The sequence below is a fragment of the Rhinatrema bivittatum genome, chromosome 4 (assembly GCF_901001135.1).
Source record: "Rhinatrema bivittatum chromosome 4, aRhiBiv1.1, whole genome shotgun sequence".
In the NCBI taxonomy this organism is placed as follows: Eukaryota; Metazoa; Chordata; class Amphibia; order Gymnophiona; family Rhinatrematidae; genus Rhinatrema; species Rhinatrema bivittatum.
The window spans coordinates 248,371,316-248,385,883 of NC_042618.1; the positions used below are offsets into that span (position 1 = coordinate 248,371,316).

Sequence of the window (14,568 nt, forward strand, 5' to 3'; positions counted from 1 at the left end):
GATCAAGGACACAAAGGCCGTTTTGGAGAGGAACCAGGTGGAGGAGGTAGTGGTGCTGGCAGAAAGAACAGGCTTATGTCAGCTGACGGTGGCGGTAGCTCTTTAGGCTTGCAGGACGTTGGAGGAGGACTATAGAGGAGGGAGATGCAGAGACCCAGAGTTGAGAGAGAAGTTGCTGATCTAGCATATGCTGCAGCTCTGCGATCCAAAAAAGTAATTTGTGCAGACAGTCTGTATGAGCTATTGTATATTGAGCAGGCTGGGTTAGAACCGGGGATGGGATGGGACATAGGAACGGGGCAGGAGGCATATAAAGAAAGAGGAAGGGGGAAAGTGGTAATAGAAGCAGGGAGCTGGTGTTTGAACTGGGACCAGGTAGGGTTGCCAAGTTTCAGCTGTTACATTTCCACACACTTGAAGAAGCTTTTTAATATCTTCACTGATGGGGTTAACACACATGCAACTTTCATTGCCACTCTTCACCATTAGAAAACCCACAGAAAAATAAAGTACATCTTAGAAGTGCTTCACTCCCTCTCCAGTAATACTACCTCTTGACTTAGACAAGAGCTAACATGTAGCATTTTTCAGACCATCCCTTATTCCCCATCACATCAGGTGGTTTGGATTGGTCAGCTCTGCTCTGTAAAACCCAGGTTTCAGCATGTGGAGAGGGTGGTTACTTCTTTGGTTTTGGAGAGTGAGGAGTAGATTTTTTGCGGTCTCCATTTTCAGATCCCACAGCCTGTTCCAGAGGGGATAGGACTTTGTCCTGCTTGCCAGTGCCTTCATGGACCTGGGAGAGGGACTGTTCTGGAAGAAAAGAAGAGAAAAGAGTGATTTTTCACATTTTGGTGAGATCTATGTTTTCCTGACCTGTGCCAGTTTAGGAAGGAAGTCATCCCTGCTTGAGGGGAACAGGATAGGGTGCTGTTTGGCCCAGAGCACTAGCAGTGAATGGGGTTTTTGAGAGAACTGAGAGTGAAGAAGTATTTTGTTTTCCATTTCCATAAAGTCCAGCCTTAGGGAGTACGATCTGAGAGACTGAAATCTGTCCATCTAGCAGGAGCCCACTTTTTTCATCATACAAGAGTATGGATCTTTCCAGATGTCCCCAGCCTACAGGGACACTGTCTCAGAAAGAAATGAGAGAGGAACAAGCACTTTGGACTTATTATTTTTGTACAGAGGTTCTGTAATTTTTATCTTTCAAATTGGACTGAACACTTTTTCTTGGTTACATTAAAGTTTATTTTTTAACACTTACCATGAGCACCAAGCCTGTTTTCTTCTCTTCAAGGAAATACCCTCAAACTGGTACTGAGAGTAAAAAGGGTGCAAGAGAATCAAAAGATTTTGGAAGGGTCTCTACACCAGTGAGCCTAGGGCCCTGAAGGCTTGTCATCCTCTCCGCCAGAAGAACTTTGGCATCCTGGTGGCTAGCAGACATTTTTTATGGAAAGGAGAAGATGTCCAGGAAGATAAGATTGGTTCCAGGGACTGTTGTGTGCTCCTGCATCCTGGGAGTTACAAGAAGAGAGAGGTTATATATATAAACTAGCAGATTCATTCCTGCTACAGTGTCATAGACCCAAGTTGATCTCAGCCTTTTCCCTCAGTTCAATACAATTAAGAATCTTATGTACCTGTACAGTGCTTTCTTGAACTGATTTTGCTTCTATCATCTCCATAGGGATCTCCAAGCATCAACCACCCTTCCTGTGAAGAAATATTTTCTGGTGATAATCGTGATTCTACCCCTTTAGAGCCGTTTTGTAAAAAGAATTGTAGGAGTCTGATTCAATTGTGGACTGATGTATATGTAAATGTGGGTGTGAGCCCTTAGCGCTGCAGCATATTTGACGTAGCCTCGTAGGCAAACGTACAAGGCCTATGTTGGTGAGCATGCCCTGTAGCGGGACAGACTGGAGCTTCATCTATTCTAGCTTCCTCTCCTGCAGGTTGAGCCCTTGGGTTCTGGTGGCCAGCAGGTCTTAGGCCGGTCTCTAGGGTGGCGGCTAGAGCAACGTTCCAGCACCACACCAGAATCAGGATAGGCAGCAGACTAACGGAGTCTGAGACAAGCCAAGGTCGGAACAGACGGCAGATGAGGAGTCAGTTCCAGGCAATCGTGGTCAGGTCCAGGTAAGAGGTAAGATCCGGAAGACAGGCCAAGGGTGGATGAGGACACACGTAAGATATTGGATGAGGTGGGCAATATAAGGCAAGGCTGTACAAGGTGAGGCTGGAGAGGTAAGTCTGGATGAGACAAGGATGAAGAGACAAGGCAGGATGAAGAATCAGGAACTCAAAGGCAACACGTACTGCTAAGCAGGAGACCCATTGCTGAAGTGAGGTAATGCTGAGAAGCCCTTGCTTAAATAGGCCAGTCTGACATTGGAGGCACTGCTCAGCGTTTCCCACTGCGGGACCTGCATAATGCGCACATATGCATGCACCTAAGGGAAGGAGGTGGGAGCAGCAACTGGTGGAGTCTCAGGCTGTGCTGGACTATTTTCGGGGCACAGACTGCGGGATGAGTCCGGCCACATTGGAGGTGAGTGAGATGGCTCGTGGGACTTTCCTGTGAGCCACCAAATTTTACAAAATGTATCCAGCACACACTGAGTATTAGAGCAGTTATCAAAGTGCACCCTTCATTTTATAATTGCAATGGAGGACTGAAGGCTAATGTGTAGTTGAAGGACGATGCTTGGCTGATGGATAATTGGGTTGCCACTTCCACAGAGGTGTCACTAGTCTCGGTCTAGCTCCCACTCCGTGCTTCCCCTCCTGCATCTGCTCTGCCAACTGCCCCACCCTCTCTGTTTATCCCTAGTCTGCCATCCTCCTCCCACCACACTCACCTGCCTATCCCCTTCCCGCCTCCTCCTATCCCTTCCCTCCTCCCTATCTCTATCTCTATTCCTGTTCCTATCCCTATTCCTACTCCTCCTACCACTCCTCTCCTTCCTCCTCTACCCACTCCTCTACTTTCTCCCCATGCCTTTCATTCTCCATCGTCTCCAGATCTTACTCCTCACCACTCCTCAACACCACCCCCATGACCACCCTCCACCACCACATAAAGACAAACAGACAACTTTGACAGACAAACAAAAACTTCCACACAGAGTCAAAGGTAAATGGAAACAGATGAGAACAATAAACAGGACAGCTCACTCAGGTGATCAAGAGAAAATGTTCCTAAACTCCCACTAACCAACTCACCTCCTCTCCTCTCTCTCCAATGCCTGACACACCCTCAGAGAAGCAGCTGCAGGAAGCCGGTATATATGTAAACAAAGAAAATAACGCACGACGTGTAAAATGATGCCCAATGCAATAACTTATCAGACATTGCGCAACTCACCTACACAATGTGGTAATTCAGAAATTTCTCTAACCACGCCCCTTTTTTTATTGTGGACGCTAATGTCATATTTCTGCTTTATTTATAGCATTTTAATGATTCTAGGCCTAGATTTGTGCCATATTTCATCTGACTTTTGCAACAGTAAAGACTTCAATTTTGGATACTAACCCAGTGGCTCCAGTGTTTCATTTGGCACTCACAGCACACATAGTGAAGGAAAAGTACCCCTCTCCCAAGGACAAGGACATAATAAGAGTGAATACTAGCACTCCAGGCCTTGAAAGGGAAACCTTTCCCCCTATCCATTAAAGATTCTAGGCCTTGGGGTTTGTTTATTTATTTATTATTTATTTAAAAATGTTTCTATACCGCTTTTACAAACAAAGTTTAAGAGACTGTGTTTAAACTAGTCTGAGATTCCAGTCCTGAAGAGACAGTAACAAATTCTTTTATGGCCCCCATCAGAGTATAGTCCACACCTGTGGATGGGGTTACACAGGCAAGGCTGGAACCAAGAGCAAGGCTTGGGCTGGAGCCATGTCCTGGAGCAGGAGACACGGACAGGACAAGAACTAGGACTGGACTAGATAGGACAAAGACTGGATAGGACAAGGACTAGAACAAGCAAACAATAAACAAGAAGGCCAAAACAGGTCACAAGGCTGGGCTAGGCAAACGCAGAAGGCCCAAAGGCCACGAGGCAGGACAGGAAGTCCAAGAAAGCCACTGAGCAAGGCAGGGAGGCCTGGAAGGCCCCAGAGAAAGACAGGAAAGCAAGGCAAGGTGCGTCAAATGCACAGAGTTAGAGTGACTTGAAGAAGAGGCAAGGAGTGCTGGAGAGGCTCGACTAAATAGTTCTGCGACTGCTGCATCATTAATCAGCAAGGAGGTGGCTAGAGAGGCTGTGAGCAAGGTTTGTTGACCTCTTCTGGCAGGGGGGACAAAGGTCAGTGGTAAATGGAATTCACTCTGAAGAGAAAAACTTGATTAGTAAAGTGCCTCAGGGATTAGTCCTGGGACAATTTTGTTCAACTTCTTTCCCAGAGAGAGACAAAGATCCTGGGCCAGTTCTGTTCAACATCTTTGCCAGAGAGGCAAAAACTCAAAATAATTATTTTGCCAAATGGCTGAACAGGTTACCAGTAACATTTCAGCTCATAATATGTGTTGATATAACTTACTCATTTTGTCCAATTCACAGCTCTGCGTAAAAGGATTTCTCTTAAAGATCTCTTAATGATTAGCAAGCTTCAGATAGATATAATATGCGCCACAATGTATTTACCTAAGATAGACTGTGGGCCTACCATTTTCAAATGTATTACCATTTAAAACTAGATTCTGATTGTCAAAGGATAATTAACTTTAAATGCCTTCATCAAATACATTGATCTATCATTATGGAGCATGACTGACTGTGGAATATGGTGGTTCTCAAAATCTGTGACTTTAATCCATTCTTTGGTTACGAATTGGCTGGATTATTGTCGGACATTATATCAGTGGCTTTCAGCAACCAGTTTGAAGTATGTACAACTTCTACAAAATACAGTGGAAGACTTCTCGTAGATAGTAAACAAAATGATCATATTTCTCCTATTATATAAAGTTTACATTCGCTTCCTATTGAGACTAAACTGAAATTTAAAGTGTTATTGCTGTTCCATAGGTGTTAATATTTGGAAATTCCAGAAATATTTATCTGATCATTTGAGAGGGTATGAACCGACTAGATCCACCTTTGTGTGTAGCTCATGAAATGTGTAGTAGGAATAAGATGTTTTTCATTTTGCCCTAAATGTTTGGAATTCATTCCATTGATTCTTCTGACTGAGCACAGGTACCTTTATTTTAAAAGTTAAAGACTTGGCTCTTATGCTCAAGCATTTACACAAAGTCTCTTAGTTGATTGAAAGTTTTTTGGTCTGAATTGATGGCTCTGTGTTGTATTATGGACACTGGATTTCTAGAATTGATATCATCAGGACCGGTGCAAGAGTATTTGGTCATGCACCCCCTCTCCTGCTCCTCCAACTTACGTATTGGCGGTAGCTCCAGTCAGGGGCGGTTCCATAATGAGGCGGGGTGAGGCAGCCACTTCAGGTGGCAAGAATTTGAGGCAGCAAAATTGCCCCCTGAAAACTTCTGCCACTGCCGCCTCACCCTTTATTCAGGCAAACTCTGGCGGCAGGAAAGCCTGCAGTGCTGGCTGTGTGGAGCAGTGGCATGCTGGAAGGGTTTCCACTCCCCGCCAGCAAAAGAAAGGTCCCTCAGCGGTTCGAAATTGTGACGTGCTGGCAGGGTTCCAACTCCCTGCCAGCAAAAGGAAGGTTCCAGCGGTGCGGAACTGCGATGTGCTGGCGGGATTCCCACTCTCCTCCAGCAAAAGGATGATCCAGCGGCCAAAGAAGAATCACTGCAGTTCTGCCAATGTTTTCCCCGCAGCCAGTGGCAGGAAAAGGCCTATGGTGCCACCAGTATTTTCCCCGCAGCTGGCGGCAGGAAAGGGTCTGAGGTGCTGCCAGCGTTTTCCCTGCAGCCGGCGGCAGGAGAGGCCTTATTTGCAGCCAGAGAAAAGGTCCAAAATGTGTGTGTGAAAGAGACTTGCCCTATGAGAGTGAGTGCCTGTGTGTGAGGGAGACTGTGAGTGTGTATGTGAGGGTGTGTATGCATATGGGAGGGTGGGGGTATGTATGTATGTGTGTATATAAAATGGGTATGTGCATGAGGTGGGGTTATGTATGTATATATGAATATGAAGGGGTGGGGGGGTGTGTATGAGAGGGAGGGTGGATGTGGGTGAATGTCTATATGAGAGGGTGTGTGTCTGTATGGGAGGGAGGGTGGGAGTGTCTGAATGAGAGGGTGTGTATGACAGGGAGGGTGAGAGTGTCTTTATGAGAGGGTGTGTGGGGGTGAGTGTGTGAATGAGAAGGTGGTGGGGTGTGAGTGTATGTATGAGAGGGTAATGGTTGTGGTGTGTATATGTATGTATATATATGAGAGGGTGGTGGGTGGGTGTGTGTATATATGAGAGTGTGTGTGTGTGTGTGTATGAGAGGGTATGTATGCTTGTGTGTGCATACATACATATTTGAGAAGTGTGTTTATGTGTGTGTGTATTTGTGTAAATATGAGAGGGTTTTTTGTGCGTGTGTGTATGTGTATGTCTATGAGGGAGAGTGCCTGCGCACATGTGTGTGCATGTATATATATATGTGTTTGAGAGAGGTTAACGTTTGTGCACCTCCTCCAATCTACGACAATCTCAGGAGGACTGGAAATCTAAAGTTCCCAAGTATGGAGAGTGGGAGATTTTTTTTTTTATCCTTGTTACCTTTCATTATTGGATGTGATGTATCTGCTATTTTGAAATATTTTATTAGTGTTCGGTAATATTTTAAACATTTTTACATGTGTTTATAATTGGATAAATTTAGCAGCATTCTTTTTATTGGTATGTTTAATGTTTTATATTTAATGATTGTGTTTGCATTGCTTACAGAGTTTGGATTCTTGCGATTTCCAGTTCAGTTTTTGTCTGCACATTTCAATTTATATTTTATGAGCTCTTTATTCTGTAGTTGGTGAGAGTTTATCTGTGATCTGCTTGTGTGACTGAAGCTTTAGGAATTCTGCTAGCATGTAGTTTCTGTGTAGGGATTTACAACAGCCTGGCTTTAATCTGTTTTCCTAATAGAAGGTGTATTGGTGTTTAGGGCCTGATATAATATTTGCAGTATGGCTTTTTCATAGGTTGAGAGCTGGCAGATATGATACGGAAGGCTTACTGTATTGGAATTTGTAGTTCAGTTTATTCCTGGCTTTCTGTGGGCTAAGTCCACACCCAGTGCCCTTTACCATAGGCCTAATACCATATAGCATCCAGTAAACCGCCATGATTACTATTAGAAACAAAGGTACTGTCTATTAAACTATTATTAATGAAAGTGTGTTTTTTTTGCAGTGTATGCCTATATAATATATGTTGTTCTAAGTGATATTTTTACTTCAGAAGATTGTACTTTGAATGTCTATTTTCCATATGCAATCTGCCTTTTTAGGTTGGGGAAGTTAATAAATTTTAAAATGGAAAAGAATGCATAAGTTTTAATTATGTGGGGAGGGGAGGGAAGGGGGAATGAAAGGCTATAAGGTTAGTCTAGGACATCTAATACCCTTGTATCAGCCCTAAGAGTGTGTCACACACACAGACTCCCACCTTTCACACCCCCAGGGGGCAGATCCTGGAGTAGGTGGGAGGCAGGCAATAGGGAATGGATGAGTTCTATCTCTAGACCCATGAGGTGAGGTTGCCAAAGGCTGCCCCGCCCCATTAAACATTTCTCTGGCGCCCCCTAGTGCGGATTCCAAAAACTGAGAACAAAAAAGTAACAGGCCCAAAAATTGAGTGGTTAGAGCAGTGGGCTACAAACAAGGGAAGCCAGGGTTCAAATCCTATTGCCATTCCTTGTGACCTTGGACAAGTCGCTTCACCCTCCATTGCCTTCCCCTGCCCTGGCCTTGGTGATTTCGCCTGCACCGGGCCATGAGGGGGTTGGGGGAGGGCGCCATTTCACCCTATGCCTCAGGCAGCAGATTGCCTTGAGCCGCCCCTGGCTCCAGTACAGTGTTCCTCCCCTACTGGTGGTATTGGCTCGGGTATGGCACTCCTCTGGGCCTTGTGCTGGCAGAATTTTGCCACCCCCAAAATTTTGGCACTCTAAGCAACCGCCTAGTTTGCCTAATGGAAGCACTGGCCCTGTCTGGCTAACTCCAATATTCAAAGTTAGCTGGGTAAGTTTGATCAGGCCAAAGCACTGTCCTAAAGTTAGCTAACTATATACAATAGTGTGGCTGCACTATTGAATAAATCTCCAGAGTTAGCTGGATGTTTATTCAGTTAACTTTGCTATCCAGACAGTGATTGAATATGGACCTCTAGATGACATAAGGCTACTGTTCATTTTCAAGATAGAAGCCTGGGCATAATCATCTCTGATGATCTCAGGGTAGGTAGACAATATGACAAAGCAGTTGGGAAAGCTAGCATACATGAATGCATAAACAGAGGTATCACAAGTTGGAAGAAGGAAGTAATATTATCTTTCTGATATTATCTCTGGTGAGACTCCACATCCAGTACTGTGTCCAGCTCTGGAAACCACTCCTATAAAAAGGACATTGGGAAGGTTGAGGCAATTCAAAGGAATGACAGCAAAATGATGCATTAGAAAATGATGAATTAGAAAAGGGGGTGTTAGAAACAGAGAAGATGTTCCCAGAAATCTATGGGCTTCTTAGCCATGCTGTTGGATCCAGAAAAATGAACTCCATGATACTTAATGTGAAGCACTGGATACTTAGATTTATATTTGCGTACTGAGAATACTGAAATTAAACCTGCTTGGGACTACCTGGATAGTCTAGAGATGTGCAGGCAAAACACTTTTGGTTTATTTTGGTTCAGTTTTTCTTTTTCTTTTACTATCAGGATCAGACATGCACCATAGGTCTCTGGCACCCCCAGATTAGCTGTGTTCGTGAATACTATGCATTACCTATGAAGCATTATACTAAATGGAGGGAGGACAAATTCTCTTTAAAATGGGTAAAAAAAATGAGGGCTTGGTATTTGGTCTTATAAACTAGAAAATTTGATAAGACAGGCGAAGAGAGAATTTGAAACAAAGTTGGCCATAGAGGCAAAAACTTATAATAAAAACTTTTTAAAATATATCTAAAGCAAGAAACCTGTGAGGGAGTCAGTTGGACCATTAGATGACCAAGGGGTTAAAGGGGCTCTTAGGGAAGATAAGGCCATTGCAGAAAGACTAAATGAATTCTTTGCTTCCGTGTTTACCAATGAGAATGTTGGGGAGATACCAGTTCCAGAGATGGTTTTCAAGGGTGATGAGTCATATGAATTGAACCAAATCACTGTGAACCTGGAAGTTGTAGTAGGCCAGATTGACAAACTAAAGACTAGCAAATCACCTGGACCAGATGGTATGCATCCTAGGGGACTGAAGGAACTAAAAAATGAAAGTTCTGATCTATTAGTTAAAATTTGTAACCTATCATTAAAAGCATCCATTGTACCTGAAGACTGGAGAGTGGCCAAAGTAACCCCAATATTTAAAAAGGGCTCCAGGGGCGATCTGGGAAACTATAGACAAGTGAGCCTGACCTCAGTGCTGGGAAAAATAATGGAAACTATTCTAAAGATCAAAATTGTAGAGCATATAGAAAGACATGGATTAATGGAAAACAGTCAACATGGATATACCCAAGGGAAGTCTTGCCTTTCAAATCTGCTTCATTTTTTTGAAGGGGGTTAATAAACATGTGGATAAAGGTGAACCGGTAGATGTAGTGTATTTGGATTTTCAGAATGCGTTTGACAAAGTCCCTCATGAGAAGCTTCTAAGAAAACGAAAAAGTCGTGGGATAGGAGGCGATGTATAGAGTAGGATTAAAAGGTCAATTTTTTCAGTGGACAAGGGTAAACAGTGGAGTGCCTCAGGGATCTGTACTTGGACAGGTGCTTTTCAATCTACTAGATAAGGGAGCCCGGACCGACGTGCCGCAAATGCGCAGTAGAGAGCAACTCTACCGCGCATGCGTGGGCGAGCACGTCGGCCAGAGCTTGCCCATAACAAAAAATGGCTCTGGGAGGAGCGGCGGCAAGACGCAGTAGCGGCACGCACGGGCGAGGGATCTCCCCTGAAGATCTTCCATTTGTGCTATCCGGAAGGGGAGGGGAGAGAGGAGGAGGGAGTGACTGAGGGGAGGAGGGGAGAATGAGGGGGGGGAGGAAATGGACCGAAAATTTTTTTTTAATGTAGCCCGTTGTTACGGGCTTAACGTGTAGTATATTTATAAATGATCTGGAAAGGAATACGACAAGTGAGGATATCAAATTTACGGATGATACAAAATTATTCAGAGTAGTTAAATCACAAACGGATTGTGGACCTTGCAAGACTGGAAGATTGGGCATCCAAATGGCAGATGAAATTTAATGTGGACAAGTGCAAGGTTTGCAAATAAGGAAAAATAACCCTTGCTGTAGTTACACGATGTTAGGTTCCATATTAGGAGCTACCACCCAGGAAAAAGATATAGGCATTATAGTGGATAATACTTTGAAATTGTTGGCTCAGTGTGCCGCAGCAGTGAAAAAAGCAAACAGAATGTTAGGAATTATTAGGAAGGGAATGGTTAATAAAACAGAAAATGTAAATATGCCTCTGTATCGCTCCATGGTGAGTCCAGACCTTGACTACTGTATACAGTTCTGGTCACCTCTGTTGCGGTCCCGACCGCTTCCCTTCTGTTGAGGCCCAAGCCCGCCTACCTCCGCTTCAGGGAGCGCCGCATTCCGCCCGCTCCGGACCCCGGGGGCTTCTCTGACTCCACGTGGCGGCCACCATTACATGCCTGCTTCTCTTCTGTCTCGCGCGCGAGGACGTCCGTCTTGAGCGCCCAGCTCCCGGAAGCCTGGCCCCGCCCGTGCTGATGACTTCACGCCCAAGTCCCGATATAACCAGCGCTCAAACTCTCTCTCATCGCCTTGCAACGAGGTTCATAACTCCGTGTTGTTCTTAGTTGCGCTCCTGGTGATCTCCACGTTGCCTGCTTCAGACTCTGGTTTGCCTTGACTTCTGCTTCAGCCTGCCGCCTGCCTCCGACTCCGGTTTGCCTTGACTTCTGCTTCAGCCTGCCGCCTGCCTCCGACTCCGGTTTGCCTTTGACTTCTGCTTCAGCCTGCCTCCGACTCCGGTTTGCCTTTGACTTCTGCTTCAGCCTGCCGCCTGCCTCCGACTCCGGTTTGCCTTTGATTTCTGCTTCAGCCTGCCGCCTGCCTCCGACTCTGACTCCGGTTTGCCTTGACTTCTGCTCCAGCCTACAGCCTGCTTCAGACTCCGGTTTGCTACAGACTCCGCTTCAGCCTACAGCCTACTTCAGACTCCGGTTTGCTACAGACTCCGCTTCAGCCTACAGCCTGCTTCAGACTCCCGTTTGCTACAGACTCCGCAGCCGCCCACTGCCCTGCCTTCAGCCGGCCCTCGGCCCTGTGCAGCCGGTTTCCCGCCTTCCAGGCACCTTGGACTTCCTAACCTTACTACTTGCTCAGGTTCCGGTCTACGCCTATCTCAGCCCCTGGACTTTCTGTCTCAGTTCCTAGTCCCGAGAGCTCGGGACCCTACGGGCTCCTCCCGGGAGGTCCTTGGTTCCTGGGTGAACCCCTCCAGCTTGTGGCTCCGCCTCCCGGCCTACCCTGCCTCCCTAGGTAGGTCGGCCCAAGGGTCCACTATCTCTCCAGCAGTACCCAACTGCAACAACCTCATCTTAAAAAAGATATAGTTGTGATGGAGAAGGTCCTGAGAAGGGTGACCAAAATGATAAAGGGGATAGAACAGCTCCACTATGAGGAAAGGCTAAAGAATTTAGGGCTGTTCAGCTTGGAGAAGAGACGGCTGAGGGGGGATATGACAGAGGTCTTTAAAATCATGAGAGGTCTATATCGAGTAGATGTGAATCGGCTATTTACTCTTTCGGATAATAAAAGGACTAGGGAGCACTCCGTGAAGTTAGCAAGTAGCACATTTAAAACAAATTGGAGAAAATTCTCTCTCACTCTAAGCACAATTAAGCTCTAGAATTTGTTGTCAGAGGATGTGGTTAGTACAGTTAGTGTAGCTGGGTTTTTAAAAAAGGTTTGGATAGGTTCTTGGAGGAGAAGTCCATTAACTACTATTAATCAAGTTGACTTAGGGAATAGCCTTTGCTATTACTGGCATCAGTCAAATACAAAAAAAAAGACATATCCACCAAAAATTACAATGAATAATCTAAAGGACCATCATATAAACCCCTCACTTTGATATCTTTCAGCGCCTTGCATTATGCTCTGTGGATAGATCAAAGGGGTACACTTTTAATCATTGGTCCAATTTTTTTGAGAAATGTTTTGAAGCATTTTTACAAAAAAGTATAGCTATTAAAAAAGTGCACTACTTCCCCGTTTGTCAAAGTTAATTCATGCCCAACACGGTACCATGTTTCGCAAACTGCTGCTTCAGGGGCTGGAATCAGCATATACTCAATCCAAAAGATTCCTTCTTTTCTTTTCAGTCCCGTTTTAATTTTCTGCAAAACAGTAAATGCATACTTTAATGTCTCGATAATATTGAAAAAACTTATAATGGGAAAAAAACTTATGTTGAGTGAAGCGACTAATCATTTCTTCACATAGCATTTTCACCCACCAAGGATTCAACGTTTTAATTGTGGTGCCAAGCCTAGCTTTTTACATTTTCCACGTGATCACGTAAACGTGATGACTCTATTCAAGAGAATTTAAAGAGACTACCAAAGATTACCTGGAAGAGAACTCACTAAGTCCAAAATGTCATCGGCAAAACAATCACTCAGTAAACCTTTGAAAATGAACTAAAATGGATCTTTCAACGAAACGCCATCCATTCAATCTCTATATTGAGTCCTCGAGGAACCACAGTATGGAATTTAAAAATCCATTTTTGCTCCCGTTGAAGAAGGCAAGTGGCTCTGTTCCCACCTTGCCAGTGGGAAAACACTTTCTCCAAAATTGTCCACCTACATTCTTGAATCTGGTGATTATATTGCAAAAAGTGTTCAACTAGTGGCGCTTCTATCTTTTGTGTTTTCAAACGAGATTTGTGTTCTGTCATCCGGACTAGGAAGCTCCGTTGTGTCATTCCTACATATAGTAATTTGCAAGGGCATACTATGCAATACACCACATGAGTTGTCTTACATGTGAATTCTGAAGATGGTACAGTTTTATGTCCTTGGAAAATATGATGCATGTGATTGTAATTTATGTCAACAAAAACTTTTGGGAAAAGAATGTGGGGCAAGAGACTGAGGAGCCACCTATAATAAATTATTGTATGACCTTTTGGAATTGGACAATTTCCCCAGGAAAGGGTTACTCGCAGATCTTATGCCTAGATTAACTATTCACGAAATAAACACTGTATTAACCAAATCTGCTTTTACACAGTGGAACTGCTCCAGGAATCAATGCAGAACACTTTCCTGAGACCTTCAAACATTCCCAGAGTTTGCTTCAAATTTCCATTCACATGACTAATCCAAACAGGAAATCACTCCTTTGAGTGTGATTAATTATTCCAGGAGGAATGGGGAACTCCCTCTCCAAGCAGCAGTGAATCCCGAGCCAATGAACATTCAACACTGGCCTAGAGGCATGAAAAAATAGCATTAGAATCTACTCTAGCATTAATCTTTTTTTTTTTTTTTGCAGACTTTATTTGTATTAATATATGAATACAAAAGGGGCAATAACAAATCAAAACATACTAATAAACAAAGAAATATAACAAAGCATTTACAAGGGAAAGAAAAGAAGAAGTAGGGTCGTTAGATGAGGCAGCCCAATGTTAGCAGAAGATAATATGGTTTAAAATATAAGCTTCTCTTGCCAAATATCTACTGATAGACCTATATTGGCAATGCAAGGCTTCAGGTCTTTTACACAATCAGGCTGCGACCTGCGCACAACTTAGCATGGGAATGGACGTGCGTTAGCATGTCCAAAACGCATGTCCAATCGAGCGCGTAGGTAATAGCACTCCTCACATTCATGTTGATGAGGCTATTAGCTATTACCCCCAATACAAAAAAATAAAAAACAAAACAATGTGCGCCTGACATACAAATTTTTATTCTCAAAAATTAATGCCTGCCCCAAAACTTTTCTGTAGTTCCTCCAACTTAATATTGTGAACATAAGAACATAAGAAATTGCCATACTGGGTCAGGTCAAGGGTCAATCAAGCCCAGCATCCTGTTTCCAACACTGACCAAACCAGCCCGTTCCCTCCGAGGCCGCTCTGAAATCGGAGCGGCCTCGGAGGGAACTTTCCTTCCGCCTCCCCCCACCTTTCTCTCCCTTCCCCTACCAAACCCACCCCCAGCCCTATCTACACCCCCCCCCCCCCCCACCACCTTTATTCCCAAAGTTACGCCTGCTCAGGCTGGCAGCCGGCGCGCCAGGTTCCGGTCCAGAGGCCACGGCCTCGGATGACGCGCTGCCACGACACACCCCCCCAGGAAAGCCCCGGGACTTACGCGGGTCCTGGGGCTTGCACGCGCCGCCGAGCCTATGCAAAATAGGC

General features: G+C 44.7%; 1 long non-coding RNA gene across 1 annotated transcript in view; it reads right to left on the reverse strand.

The window, feature by feature from the left end:
- Positions 1-583: 583 nt before the first annotated feature.
- Positions 584-14,568, reverse strand: part of LOC115089495 — a 40,745-nt gene continuing 26,760 nt past the window's right edge. Inside the window, exons 2-5 of the long non-coding RNA XR_003856115.1 lie at positions 12,441-12,532; positions 1,647-1,719; positions 1,268-1,520; positions 584-813 (exon numbers count right to left, since the gene is read on the reverse strand). This is a non-coding gene — a long non-coding RNA (uncharacterized LOC115089495). The remainder of the gene's footprint in view (positions 814-1,267; positions 1,521-1,646; positions 1,720-12,440; positions 12,533-14,568) is intronic.